This window comes from Schistocerca serialis, chromosome 2 (assembly GCF_023864345.2).
Source record: "Schistocerca serialis cubense isolate TAMUIC-IGC-003099 chromosome 2, iqSchSeri2.2, whole genome shotgun sequence".
In the NCBI taxonomy this organism is placed as follows: Eukaryota; Metazoa; Arthropoda; class Insecta; order Orthoptera; family Acrididae; genus Schistocerca; species Schistocerca serialis.
The window spans coordinates 527543920-527558841 of NC_064639.1; the positions used below are offsets into that span (position 1 = coordinate 527543920).

At 44.5% G+C, this 14922-nt stretch overlaps 1 non-coding gene across 1 annotated transcript; it reads left to right on the top strand.

Annotated features, from left to right (window-relative positions):
• Window positions 1-14635: 14635 nt before the first annotated feature.
• On the top strand, window positions 14636-14710 carry Trnas-cga (transfer RNA serine (anticodon CGA)). Its single transcript has one exon. It is a non-coding gene; the product is annotated as a tRNA-Ser (tRNA).
• The last annotated feature ends 212 nt before the right edge of the window (window positions 14711-14922 follow it).

Genomic DNA, 14922 nt, shown 5'->3' on the forward strand with positions numbered 1-14922 from the left:
GCACTTTCCGTCGGAGGATCGTTTAGAAAGCGCGAGAGCGTTAGGGTGATGCGAAGCAAACTATAGTTCAGACCGTACAAGGGAGGCAGGGTGGATCACGCAGAGGTTTACTGTCAGAATTCAGTAAGAATACGGGGGATGGACAAAAATGTGTAAATACCAAAGTACAACACATAACCATGCCTAATACGGTGTAGGAGAACAGTTACCATTCAAGACATCTTCCAGTCGCCTTGGAATGGATAAATATAGGTCCTGTATGGTTTTCAAAGGGATGTTATACGATTTTGCCTACAAAACAGTTGCTCATTCAGGTAACGATGACGGAAGTGGATAGCGATCGCGCAACATTCTCCACAGAGTACAAACACTCGATATTATGATCTGTTGACTGTGGTGGCTAGTGGAGATGCGACAGTTGATCCTAATGCTCAAAAAACCAGTCTTGGAAGATGTCAGCTTTATGAGCAGGGGCCCTGTTCATTGGGGAAGAAACCCCGTACCATGGGGTGGGTGTGATCAGCCAAAACGGTCACATGGTCCTTGGCAGTGATGCGACCTTGGAGAGTAGCAGTGGGGTATCTTGAATACCATTATATGGCTGCTCAAACCATCACCGAATCCCCGCCTTGTTTCACTCTTGGGACGTAAACTCTGCCAGAAGCTTGAAACTGCTGGAACAAGACGCTTCCGACCAAATGACTTCCTCCCGTTGCTCCTTAGTTCAGGTTTCATGGCTTCGGCACCAAGTTTTCCTATTACAGGCATTTGCTTCACGGATGAGTGACTGAGGACTTCCAGCTCTCCCTGCAGTTCTCTGCTAGTGGAGCGCCATTTGTGTGGCTTTGATGCTCAAAGAGTTCGCGAGTGTAACTTTCGTTCTCTTATTTTTTGTCACAATTCTCTTCAGTGACCCTCTGTCACAGTCACTCAAGACACAGTTCCGTCCCCATTGTGTCTGCGGATGATGGTTGCACCAAACACTTCGGCTACCTCGGTTACGGAAGCACCTACCATAGGCACCAACAATTTGCCCATGTTCGAAGTCTCTTAGCTTCGACATAACGCATCCACTACACATAAACCACTACTGATATTTGCAGCATAATGAAGACATTGCACATGTTCCGTTCGTGGTCAAATGCAACATCGCAAATTGCAGACTTGTCTAGCATCTGCATTTATGTTCAAGAATGCGTTTCTCGCGGTTTCCGCATTTTTGTCCAACTTCTATACGTTCCAAGAAGACTCAGACAAAATATTACTTCCTCCCACATATGTTGTTGTTGTCTTCAGTCCAGAGACTGGTTTGATGCAGCTCTCCATGCTATTCTATCCTGTGCAAGCTTCTTCATCTCCCAGTACCTACTGCAACCTACATCCTTCAGAATCTGTTCAGTGTATTCATCTCTTGGTCTCCCTCTACGATTTTTACCCTCCACGCTGCCCTCCAATACAAAATTGGTGATCCCTTGATGCCTCAGAATATGCCCTACCAACCAATCCCTTCTTCTAATCAGGTTGTGCCACAAAATTCTCTTCTCTCCAATTATATTCAATACCTCCTCATTAGTTATGTGATCTACCCATCTAATCTTCAGCATTCTTCTGTAGCAACACATTTCGAAAGCTTCTATTCTCTTCTTGCCTAAACTATTTATCGTCCACGTTTCACTTCCATACATGGCTACACTCCATACAAATGATTTCAGAAACCACTCCCTGACACTTAAATCTATACTCGCTGTTAACAAATTTCTCTTCTTCAGAAATGCTTGCCCTGTGATTGCCGGTCTACATTTTATATCCTCTCTACTTCGACCATCATCAGTTATTTTCCTCCCCAAATAGCAAAACTCCTTTACTACTTTAAGCGTCTCATTTCCTAATCTAATTCCCTCAGCATCACCCGATTTAATTCGACTACATTCCATTACTCTCGTTTTGCTTTTGTTGATGTTCATATTATATCCTCCTTTCAAGACTCTGTCCATTCCGTTCGGCTGCTCTTCCAGGTCCTTTGCTGTCTCTGACAGAATTACAATGTCATCGGCGAACCTCAAAGTTTTTATTTCTTCTCCATGGATTTTAATTTCTACTCCAAATTTTTTTTTTGCTTCCTTTACTGCTTGCTTAATATACAGATTGAATAACATTGAGGAGAGGCTACAACCATGTCTCACTCCCTTCCCAACCACTGCTTCCCTTTCATGCCCATCGATTCTTACAACTGCCATCTGGTTTCTGTACAAATTGTAAATAGCCTTTCGCTCTCACATGTATGTCGCGGAATACCACGATTACAAAAGCAGAGAAGTTAGAGCTCGTTCAGACGATTATAGTCGTTACTCAACAACAGCATTCTCGAATGGAACAGAAAAGGCGAATATAATATCGGTTCCAGAAGTACCCTCCGCCAAACATCGGAAGATTGCTTGCGAAGTAGGCCATTTTACTTTACCCTCGTTACCGGAAATCTACGTGGGAGATAGCAGACTTATTGCATAGTCTTCCTCCTTCTCAAAGTTTTCTGAAAGCTGTTTCGCGAGAGCAAGTTCGCATTTCTTCCACAGATTGCCACTGAAGCTTCCTGAGCGTCTCTGTTACACTTTCGTTTGGGCTGTACCCGCCTGCTACAACCCCAACAGCCCTTCGCTCAATTTGTTCCATACGTGCTGCCGTATCTACATGATAAGGACTCCCGGGGAGCTGCAGCACTGCTGGACTGATCACAGTAGAGTCTGGTATGCGGATTCTTCTACTAATTCGTTGCAATTTCCCAGACACGTATGGCACTCGACGTAGCGCCGTGCTGTAAGGATGCCGTGGATGACAACCAAAGTGGTCTCGCTATGAAAAGAAATGGCACTACAGACCATCATTCCCCGTTGTTATTCCGTATGGCAGCGATAGTTAGCTTGGTATCTCAGTGCTCTGCAGGGCGTCTCCAGATACTTCTTCGCTGGTCATTGGGGCTCAACTTGAAGTGGGACTCATCACTGAATTATACTTAAGTCAGTGAGATTACTGGCCGAAGAAGCGCCTGGAGACGCCCTAGACAGTGTGGAGTACCTATTTGGTTGTTGCCCGCCATGCGGCTAACAACCAGAAGTGATGGTCTGACGTACCATTTCTTTTCATAGAATGACCACTTTGGTTTTCATCCACAGCACTCTTACGACACAGTGGTACGTCGATGATATCCTACGCGCCGTTTTCGGAAAACCATCCACGGTTTATATTTCAGCGAGAGAATGCCCGAGTTTCTGCTGCTTGTCTTCGTGCCTGCCAAACCCTACCTTGGCCAGCAACGTCGCCGGATCTCTCCCCAATTGAGAAAGTTTGGAGCATTATGGGCCGGGACATCCAACCACCTCGGGATTTTGACGATCTAACACGCCAATTGGACAGAATTTGGCACGATATCCCTCACTGGGACATCCAACAACTCTATCAATCAAGCCGAATAACTGCTTGCATAAAGGCCAGAGGTGGACCACGCGCTATTGACTTGCTCGATTTGTGACGCTCTTACTCTTGAATAAATCACCCAGTTTTTATGAAATTGCCGGCCGCTGTGGCGAGCGGTTCTAGGCGCTTCAGTCCGGAACCACGCTGCTGCTACGGTCGCAGGTTCTAATCCTGCCTCGGGCATGGATGTGTGTGGTGTCCTTAGCTTAGTTAGGTTTACGTAGTTCTAAGTCCAGCCCATTGATGATGACCTCACATGTTAAGTCCCATAGTGCTTTGAGAAATTTGAACCATTTTCTGTGTAATTGTAATTTGCTTGTCTGTACTCGTACATCAGATCTATTGTTTTAAGTCCCATTTGGATAATTTCTTCGTGATGCGTCGTGTCTTTTTGGTTTTGTTTTAGAGTGTATTTAAATTTTGTGACATGGTCTTGATATTCACCACCAATTCTATTATCTGATACTGGACTGATGACCACAGATGTTAAGTCCCATAGTGCTCAGAGCCATTTGAACCATCTGATACTATCGGGCTCTTTCTCTTTGTTAAGGGCTTGCCAATCATTGTACAATGTTGAAATCGTAAGGTAACAAGCTGAAAATTTTTGTTACAATTTACTTAATTTTAGACAATGCAGCTGTTCATTTAGCAGTAGATCTCTCATCCACTGGTCGTATTCGTTTTTTAATAATCACATTGTCATGTGCCCTAACTAATAAGACGATGGGCAAAGTAATTATTTTTACCATGTACTATTATTGCTGAGAAGATATGGAATAATAATAGTTCAACTCAAATTTCATGATACGTTTGGAATTATATTTTTAACAAATATCACTTGCTATGATTTCTAGGTCTTGTAAGATGGCAGGAACTATGCCCCTTACATGAAGTCATTAAAGATCACCTAACTCGTTGAGCAAACAATAGGGCTGAACAAAAAATGACTGACAAGGCACAATGCATCTTGTAGAGGGTATAGTATGGATGTATTGGAATAATTAATGTCTGGTGATGGTTTTAAAGTAATTCACACGACATGAAAACTTTGTGGAAACGAGTCGATTTACTGGACGCTAGTTTACCCCAGGGAAGCATTTAGAGTTGACCGTGGCAGGCTGGTGAATGGTGAAGGGAAGTGATAATAGGCAGCTTAGGGTGGCTCAAGCTCTGAGAAAGCGGTAACGTGGCACGACCTCCAGCTGCCTTAAGATGAGTGAGAGTGAGTGGGTGGTAGACCCCGACTCCATGCTGATGTACCGGGAAACAGACAGAGAACTTGTAGGCCTGTTGATAAATGTCCGTCATCCCGTTTTCTGTGAAACATGCGAGAAAGCCGCGCAAAGCTATGGTGGAGCGGTCAACAGAGGTCAAAATATGCGTGTTCGTGACTATAGCAACTTCACGCTGAATTCATGGTCTGCTGAGCCTGAAGTAAATCAGGTGGAGAGTGATGGCATGAAATACGCCAACCTCTGATGGGAACGAAGGACCAAGGAATTTGAAGTACTCTCCTGGGAGTCAGAATTCCAGAAAACTTGGTGTTTGTGCAGACACTAACCTTGATGGGTGGCCTGGGAGCAGCAAAATAGAAGTTGAGAGGAAGGGAAATTTTGTGGGAATTTGTTCACTTCCCAGAGCAGGCATTAGTCGGCGCTGGGAAGCGACGCATAATTAACGCGACTTGCACTGCAATTGGCGTAAGTGATTTTGCTGGAGGGGAAACCGAGGCGAAGAGCAGACTGTGAGAAGTCTCTGTAGAGGTCTTCCGTTTCCAGCTTGCCTAGAGTACGGACGTGGCGTTCTTTACTCAGCTTGCTTGAGAAAGGGTGAGCATCTCTGCAGTTTAGGACTTAGCAAATGGAACGATTGAGCTTGGAGATAGGAAGTTTTGGTTCAGCTATGTGCTGAGCAAGATAGCTAGGAGAGAATAGACGAGCGCAGCCTTGCAGCACCACGAGGTCGGCCGACGTCCACACAATGACGACGCTCCGCCACACTGTATTCGGTGATATGCGCCCGCTCCAGCCACTGATTAATTTGTTGGATCACATCGGCAAAGTTTCCACGAGGGTTTCATGGGCCATGTATTGTAGAATTCTTCTTGCACTTCGCATTACGCCTGGGTCAGTCGATAGGAATTACTTTTGAGTTATCGTGCTTTACTCCTCGTAAACGCAAATTATTACCACTGCCTGATAGGAGAGTCTTGTAATGTGATGGTTGAAGGTCGGGAGTTAAAATAAATTTGTGCTAATCGACTGCATCTGTTTTCAGTCAAGTAGGTGAAATCCCAAGTCACTTTCTTAATTAATTTTATGTTCAACATTTGCATCTGGTGTTCAATAGCTGAATATAACATCAATGTGCACCCCTTTTTAATTAAAAGTGATCAATTCTGAATAAATTAATGTCAACACTGCCACCGCAATTCAATCAGGAGTCATAGGGCCATATTACTTTTTTGCGTTATCCGATATTGCGGCAGTTTTGCATTCTCTGTTGATCTGATAGTCAATTAGTTGGGGTGAACATACGCCAAAACCAGCTAAGTGACGGGTGGGGTGTCACAGTCTTATAAGCATACTGTTGAAATTATAATTCTACGTTTCATACACCTAAGTCCATTACCACCGACCATTCTTTCAGTTATATCAAAAATACAACAAAAGAAACATTTTACGTAAATCACTCGCCATGTCGTTTCTTCTGTCCGCTGTTAAAAAAATGATATTCAAATGTGTGTGAATTCCTAAGGGACCAAACTGCTGAGGTCATCGGTCCCTAGACTTACACACTACTTAAACTAACTTATGCTAAGAACAACACGCACACTTATGCCCGAGGGAGGACTCGAATCTCCGGCGGGAGTGGCCGCTCAATCTGTGACATGGCGCCTCTAACCGCGCAGCCACTCCGCGCCGCTGTCCGCTGTTAAATTAGTGCATTACATCCTCTCTAATATCTTTAATGCGAGCACAAACGACATTTCCATACCAGTTACTGATAGAACGTTACTGCAACATTAACACGTTGGTAACTAAAGAACTCAAGCAGCTACCACATCGAAAAAATGTGGAGAGATCGAAACCCGGAAAATAGTTTGGTTTCGCAGGTAGCTGTCAATGTGAATGTTGGAACCGAGAACGACATTTTCTAAGCTGACTCTGAAGAAAGTATTACTGAGAAGTAAGATAAGTAAACGCAACGTAATTTCATTGAATATGCATCAGAAATTTGAAAAACTTCAACTGATTGGTGGACACTGTCGGTTCAAGTGCCTTAAGTCTAGAAAGCATTTGAATTAACTAATCTAACTGCCGCAAAAAAGTTGATAGAAAGTGTTGATCCAAGTTCTGTACATTCACCGATATAACAGGAAATTAGCTCGAGAAATTAAACGCGCTGCAAAATGCAGTTTACAGGAAACACTAGCGGGTTAACTTACCGAGCCATCCGTTCGTCAAAGCTGGATATGGTATGGAAAATAAGCCGAGTCTTGGCACCATCAATGTGAATCTTGCTATGTAGAGCGAGTTCGAATTTTGTCAAACACTGTCAGAGATGTCTCACTTTCGCCACTAAGATAAGTTCCCACACAACTTGATTTACTTAAATTTTGTCCAGTTCTTCCCTAAAGCCAAAACAAATACCTCCTATCGTTTCGCGATGGTGACCTCTGCTTTCTCTGCCTTGTATTTTGATGACAGTTCAGAAGGATAAATGTTCGCGTTCTGGTGTAAAATGTAATAATTTCTGGATGAATATTGTCGCTAAACGTGCTTTTAACTAACTTCATCTGATGTGTGATAGCTTCAGTACATTTATCAATACTTTCTTCGTTGGTGAGAAATTTCCTTAAGTCTCTACCCAAGGATCCCAAGTTTGCTACAACGTTTCTTCCTTTCTTCTATCTCACTTGGTGTGTTATTGTTCACATATCTTAAGGACTCCTTTCCGTGGTAAATTTAGCAACTTTAGCAATCCTCTAACATAATGAGTTTTTCGAAATGCGGAAAGTATATTCCAACGTTAGTAACATTCATAGCGCCGTTTCTAGGATATTTCGACAGAAAAATGTTTTGCAAACTGGCATTGCGAGATAAACGACGAAGAACCACTTGTCCCTTTTGTGTTACGACTGTCAGCATTACAGCCATAAGCAGCACAACCTGGCGTTGCTTATGCAGACTTAAAATACCTTCATTTACGAATCGCTCACTGAACAAAAGTAATTACGTGAAAGCGATAATAAAGGTGTGGGCGCTGACAAGTTCCTCAGTGACGTCAGCAGAAACGCATTTGCTTCTGCGCCCTGCATACTGCGCCCCCCCCCCCCTCCCCCCCTGCTCCACCACCCCCCTGTGCTAACTCAAACAGTGGTTAACGTAACCGCTACCATGCTACAGGTCAAAGAGAAACAAGGATGGAAGAAGGGGCACAGTGGAAAAGAACGCACCAGCAACATTGCAAACCAATACCGTTAACATCGGCTTACTAAGGAGACTGCCTACACTACACTTGTCCGTCCTCTTTTAGAATACCGCTGCGCGGTGTGCGATCCGTACCAAGTGGGACTGACGGAGTACATCGAAAAAGTTCAAAGAATGTCAGCACATTTTTTTCATCGCGAAATATGGGAGAGAGTGTCACAGAAATGATACAGGATTTGGGCTGGACATCATTAAGATGTCAACTAGCTCTGCAGATGACGAAGAAATTGATGAAATGTATGATGAGATAAAAGAAATTATTCAGGTAGTGAAGGGAGACGAAAATTTAATAGTCATGGGTGACTGGAATTCGAGAGTAGGAAAAGGGAGAGAAGGAAACATAGTAGGTCAATATGGATTGGGGCTAAGAAATGAAAGAGGAAGCCGCCTGGTAGAATTTTGCACAGAGCATACCTTAATCATAGCTAACACTTGGTTCAAGAATCATGAAAGAATGTTGTATACATGGAAGAACCCCGGAGATACTAAAAGGTATCAGATAGATTATACACTCCTGGAAATTGAAATAAGAACACCGTGAATTCATTGTCCCAGGAAGGGGAAACTTTATTGACACATTCCTGGGGTCAGATACATCACATGATCACACTGGCAGAACCACAGGCACATAGACACAGGCAACAGAGCATGCACAATGTCGGCACTAGTACAGTGTATATCCACCTTTCGCAGCAATGCAGGCTGCTATTCTCCCATGGAGACGATCGTAGAGATGCTGGATGTAGTCCTGTGGAACGGCTTCCCATGCCATTTCCACCTAGCGCCTCAGTTGGACCAGCGTTCGTGCTGGACGTGCAGACCGCGTGAGACGACGCTTCATCCAGTCCCAAACACGCTCAATGGGGGACAGATCCAGAGATCTTGCTGGCCAGGGTAGTTGACTTACATCTACATCTACATTTATACTCCGCAAGCCACCCAACGGTGTGTGGCGGAGGGCACTTTACGTGCCACTGTCATTACCTCCCTTTCCTGTTCCAGTCGTGTATGGTTCGTGGGAAGAACGACTGTCTGAAAGCCTCCGTGCTACCTTCTAAGGTAGTGGTGCAGGGAGAAGCAATTTAAATAATCAACGAGGTTCATCAGGCACCAGGTTGTTGCATCTTACCAATGTAGACAATGTGCCTCTTGACGCTTCCCAATTTGCTGCTGCCAATGTGATACACTGACTCACAGTCACATCTCAGCTGGTGTGTGGCACAGATCATCACACAAAGTGGTAGTTCTAATTCTGATGAGGTACCAATACTTACTAAACTACAAAATGATCCGATTAATATGGATTCTGCTCACATTTAGTCTCTCGTCACTTAGATTCATAACAAATTGGTTGGAAAAACAACTTTGTTTCCAAAGAAAGTTTGCACCATTTTCCATCAAGAGACTCAGTTAGTGATAGTGGCAGAGGAAATCTGCAGTATAATTTCTTCTCAGCCATAGTCAATGCAGGAGATATGTTCAGGAGCAGTTCATGAGGGAAAACTATAGACCATTACAAAAGAGTCATACCAATTACCACTTACATGTAGCTAATCATGCATCCTGTAACGCAGCTCAGTTACTGGTTTGGAATAGAATATAGTTACCTAAATCATTCTTTGATGTTGCTTTTCTTCTCTCTGCTGCCACAAACCATCATAGTTTCAAAACTTGTGTGTGCCAAAAATCACTATCAATCCAGAGCCTATTATTTTACACTTATTTCTATTATTGTCTTGTTCAATATCCTCCTCCATGTGATCACTATCTTTGATATCAATTACTTCACCCACTGTGTTGCCCAAAAAGGCCAAGAAAATGTTGAATTGGCTCAGTCATAATTTCTGACTTGGGTGTTGGAGAATATGAAACTAATTGAAAATACCAAAAAAAGAATTAACCAAGTATATAAAGTTTCACAGCAACTACAAATGTAACAGCTACTGCGGCTGGTCTTACACCTTCTAGAGCACGTTGGGTGGCACGGGATACATGCGGACGTGCATTGTCCTGTTGGAACAGCAAGTTCCCTTGACGGTCTAGGAATGGTAGAACGATGGGTTCGATGACGGTTTGGATGTACCGTGCACTATTCAGTGTCCCCTCGACGATCACCAGTGGTGTACGGCCAGTGTAGGAGATCGCTCCCCACACCATGATGCCGGGTGTTGGCCCTGTGTGCCTCGGTCGTATGCAGTCCTGATTGTGGCGCTCACCTGCACGGCGCCAAACACGCATACGACCATCATTGGCACCAAGGCAGAAGCGACTCTCATCGCTGAAGACGACACGTCTCCATTCGTCCCTCCATTCACGCCTGTCGCGACACCACTGGAGGCGGGCTGCACGACGTTGGGGCGTGAGCGGAAGACGGCCTAACGGTGTGCGGGACCGTAGCCCAGCTTCATGGAGACGGTTGCGAATGGTCCTCGCCGATACCCCAGGAGCAACAGTGTCCCTAATTTGCTGGGAAGTGGCGGTGCGTTCCCCTATGGCACTGCGTAGGATCCTACGGTCTTGGCGTGCATCCGTGCGTCGCTGCGGTCCGGTCCCAGATCGACGGGCACGTGCACCTTCCGCCGACCACTGGCGACAACATCGATGTACTGTGGAGACCTCACGCCCCACGTGTTGAGCAATTCGGCGGTACGTCCACCCGGCCTCCCGCATGCCCACTATACGCCCTCGCTCAAAGTCCGTCAACTGCACATACGGTTCACGTCCACGCTGTCGCGGCATGCTACCAGTGTTAAAGACAGCGATGGAGCTCCGTATGCCACGGCAAACTGGCTGACACTGACGGCGGCGGTGCACAAATGCTGCGCAGCTAGCGCCATTCGACGGCCAACACCGCGGTTCCTGGTGTGTCCGCTGTGCCGTGCGTGTGATCATTGTTTGTACAGCCCTCTCGCAGTGTCCGGAGCAAGTATGGTGGGTCTGACACACCGGTGTCAATGTGTTCTTTTTTCCATTTCCAGGAGTGTATAATGGTAAGACAGAGATTTAGGTTTTAAATTGTAAGACGTTTCCAGGGGCAGATGTGGACTCTGACCACAATCTATTGGTTATGAACTGTAGATTAAAACTGAAGAAACTGCAAAAAGGTGGGAATTTAAGGTGATGGGACCTGGATAAACTGAAAGAACCAGAGGTTGTACAGAGTTTCAGGAAGAGCATAAGCGAATAATTGACAGGAATGGGGGAAAGAAATACAGTAGAAGAAGGCAGCAGAGGATCAAATAGGTAAAAAGACGGGGGCTACTAGAAACCCTTGGGTAACAGATGAAATATTGAATTTAATTGATGAAAGAAGAAAATATAAAAATGCAGTAATTGAAGCAGGCAAAAAGGAATACAAACGTCTCAAAAATGATATCGACAGGAAGTGCAAAATGGCTAAGCAGGGATGGCTAGAGGACAAATGTAAGAATGTAGAGGCTTATTTCGCTAGGAGTAAGATAGATACTGCCTACAGGAAAATTAAAGAGACCTTTGGAGAAAGGAGAACCACTTGCATGAATATCAAGAGCTTTGATGGAAACCCAGTTCTAAGCAAAGAAGGGAAAGCAGAAAGGTGGAAGGAGTATATAGAAGGTTTATGCAAGGGCGATGTACTTGAGGACAATATTATGGAAATGGAAGAGGATGTAGATGAAGATGAAATGGGAGATAAGATACTGCGTGAAGAGTTTGACATAGCACTGAAAGACCTGAGTCGAAACAAGGCCCCGGGAGTAGACAACATTCGATTAGAACTACTGATGGCCTTGGGAGAGCCAGTCATGACAAAACTCTACCATCTGGTGAGCAAGATGTATGAGACAGGCGAAATACCCACAGACTTCAAGAAGAATGTAATAATTCCAATCCCAAAGAAAGCAGGTGTTGACAGATGTGAAAATTACCGAACAATCAGTTTAATAAGTCACAGCTGCAAAATACTAACGCGAATTCTTTACAGACGAATGGAAAAACTGGTAGAAGTGGACCTTGGGGAAGATCAGTTTGGATTCCGTAGAAATGTTGGAACACGTGAGGCAATACTAGCCTTACGACGTATCTTAGAAGAAAGATTAAGAAAAGGCAAACCTATGTTTCTAGCATTTGTAGACTTAGAGAAAGCTTTTGACAACGTTAACTGGAATACTCTCTTTCAAATTCTGAAGGTGGCAGGGGTAAAATACAGGGAGCGGAAGGCTATTTACAATTTTTACAGAAACCAGATGGCAGTTATAAGAGTCGAGGGGCATGAAAGGGAAGCAGTGGTTGGGAAAGGAGTGAGACAGGGTTGTAACCTCTCCCCGATGTTATTCAATCTGTATATTGAGCAAGCAGTAAAGGAAACAAAAGAAAAGTTCGGAGTAGGTATTAAAATTCATGGAGAAGAAGTATCAACTTTGAGTTTCGCCGATGACATTGTAATTCTGTCAGAGACAGCATAGGACTTGGATGAGCAGTTGAACGGAATGGACAGTGTCTTGAAAGGAGGGTATAAGATAAACATCAACAAAAGCAGAACGAGGATAATGGAATGTAGTCGAATTAAATCGGGTGATGCTGAGGGAATTAGATTAGGAAATGAGACACTTAAAGTAGTAAAGGAGTTTTGCTATAATAACTGATGATGGTCGAAGCAGAGAGGATATAAAATGTAGACTGGCAATGACAGGGCAAGCATTTCTGAAGAAAAGAAATTTGTTAACAGCGAGTGTAGATTTAAATGTCAGGAAGTCGTTTCTGAAAGTATTTGTATGGAGTGTAGCCGTGTATGGAAGTGAAACGTGGACGATACATAGTTTAGACAAGAAGAGAATAGAAACTTTCGAAATGTGGTGCTACCGAAGATTGCTGAAGATTAGATGGGTAGATCACATAACTAATGAGGACGTATTGAACAGAATTGGGGAGAAGAAGAGTTTGTGGCATAACTTGACTAGAAGGAGGGATCGATTGGTAGGACATGTTCTGAGACATAGGGATCACCAATTTAGTATTGTAGGGCAGCGTGGAGGGTAAAAATCGTAGAGGGAGACCAAGAGATGAATACACTAAGCAGATTCAGAAGTATGTAGGTTGCAGTAGGTACTGGGAAATGAAGAAGCTTGCACAGGATAGAGTAGCATGGAGAGCTTCATCAAACCAGTCTCAGGACTGAAGACCACAACAACAACAACATCATTAAGAGAAAGGCGTTTTTCGTTGCGACGGAATCTTCTCACGAAATTCCAATCACCAACTTTCTCCTCCGAATGCGAAAATATTTTGTTGACACCGACCTACATAGGGAGGAACGATCACCACCATAAAATAAGGGAAACCAGGGCTCGTACGGAAAGATATAGATATTCATTATTTCCGCGCGCTATTGGAATAATAGAAAATTGTGAAGGTAGTTCGATGAACGCTCTGCCAGGCACTTAAATGTGATTTGCAGAGTATCTATGTAGATGTAGATGTACTGCAGAATTCTTGGACATATTCTGAGTTCAAATATATTAATTTTCCTAGAGACCGAAAAACTTATGTCCACGAATTACTACGGCCTTAGAAGCATCGCTCGTGCGAAACTCAGCTTGCCCTTTTCTCACACGATGTACTGCGAACAGTGGATGAAGTTAACAGTCACATTCAATATTTCTAAATTTCCGGAAAGCATTCGACACGGTGTCCCACTGCAGACTGTTATCGAAGGAAGGAGCGTACGGGATGGGTTCCCAGATAAGTGATTGGCTCGAAGCCTTCTTAAGTAACAGAATCCAATATGTTGCCCGCGACGGCGAGTGTTTGTCAGAGACAGGGGTATCGTCAGGAGTGTCCACGGGACGTTTATAGGACAGCTGTTATTTTTTATATATAAATGATCTGGCGGATGGTGGGCAGCAGTTTGCGATTCCAGAATGAGATTTTCACTCTGCAGCGGAGTGTGCGCTGATATGAAACTTCCTGGCAGATTAAAAGTGTGTGCCCGACCGAGACTCGAACTCGGGACCTTTGCCTTTCGCGGGCAAGTGCTCTACCAACTGAGCTACCGAAGCACGACTCACGCCCGGTACTCACAGCTTTACTTCTGCCAGTACCTCGTCTCCTACCTTCCAAACTTTACAGAAGCTCTCCTGCGAACCTTGCAGAACTAGCACTCCTGAAAGAAAGGATATTGCGGAGACATGGCTTAGCCACAGCCTGGGGGATGTTTCCAGAATGAGATTTTCACTCTGCAGCGGAGTGTGCGCTGATATGAAACTTCCTGGCAGATTAAAACTGTGTGCCCGACCGAGACTCGAACTCGGCACCTTTGCTTCTGCAAAGTTTGGAAGGTAGGAGACGAGGTACTGGCAGAAGTAAAGCTGTGAGTACCGGGCGTGAGTCGTGCTTCGGTAGCTCATTTGGTAGAGCACTTGCCCGCGAAGGGCAAAGGTCCCGAGTTCGAGTCTCGGTCGGGCACACAGTTTTAATCTGCCAGGAAGTTTCATATCAGCGCACACTCCGCTGCAGAGTGAAAATCTCATTCTGGAAACATCCCCCAGGCTGTGGCTAAGCCATGTCTCCGCAATATCCTTTCTTTCAGGAGTGCTAGTTCTGCAAGGTTCGCAGGAGAGCTTCTGTAAAGTTTGGAAGGTAGGAGACGAGTTACTGGCAGAAGTAAAGCTGTGAGTACCGGGCGTGAGTCGTGCTTCGATAGCTCAGTTGGTAGAGCACTTGCCCGCGAAAGGCAAAGGTCCCGAGTTCGAGTCTCGGTCGGGCAACGGTTTTAATCTGCCAGGAAGTTTCAATTTGCGATTGTTTGCTGATAATGCTGTGGTGTAAGGGAAGACGTAGAAGTTGAATGATTGCAGGATGGTACAAGATGATTTAAACAAATTTTTTAGTTGGTATGATAAATGACAACTAGATCTAAATGCATAAAAACGCAAGTTAATGCAGCTGGGTAGGAAAAAGAAACCCGTAATGTCCGGAT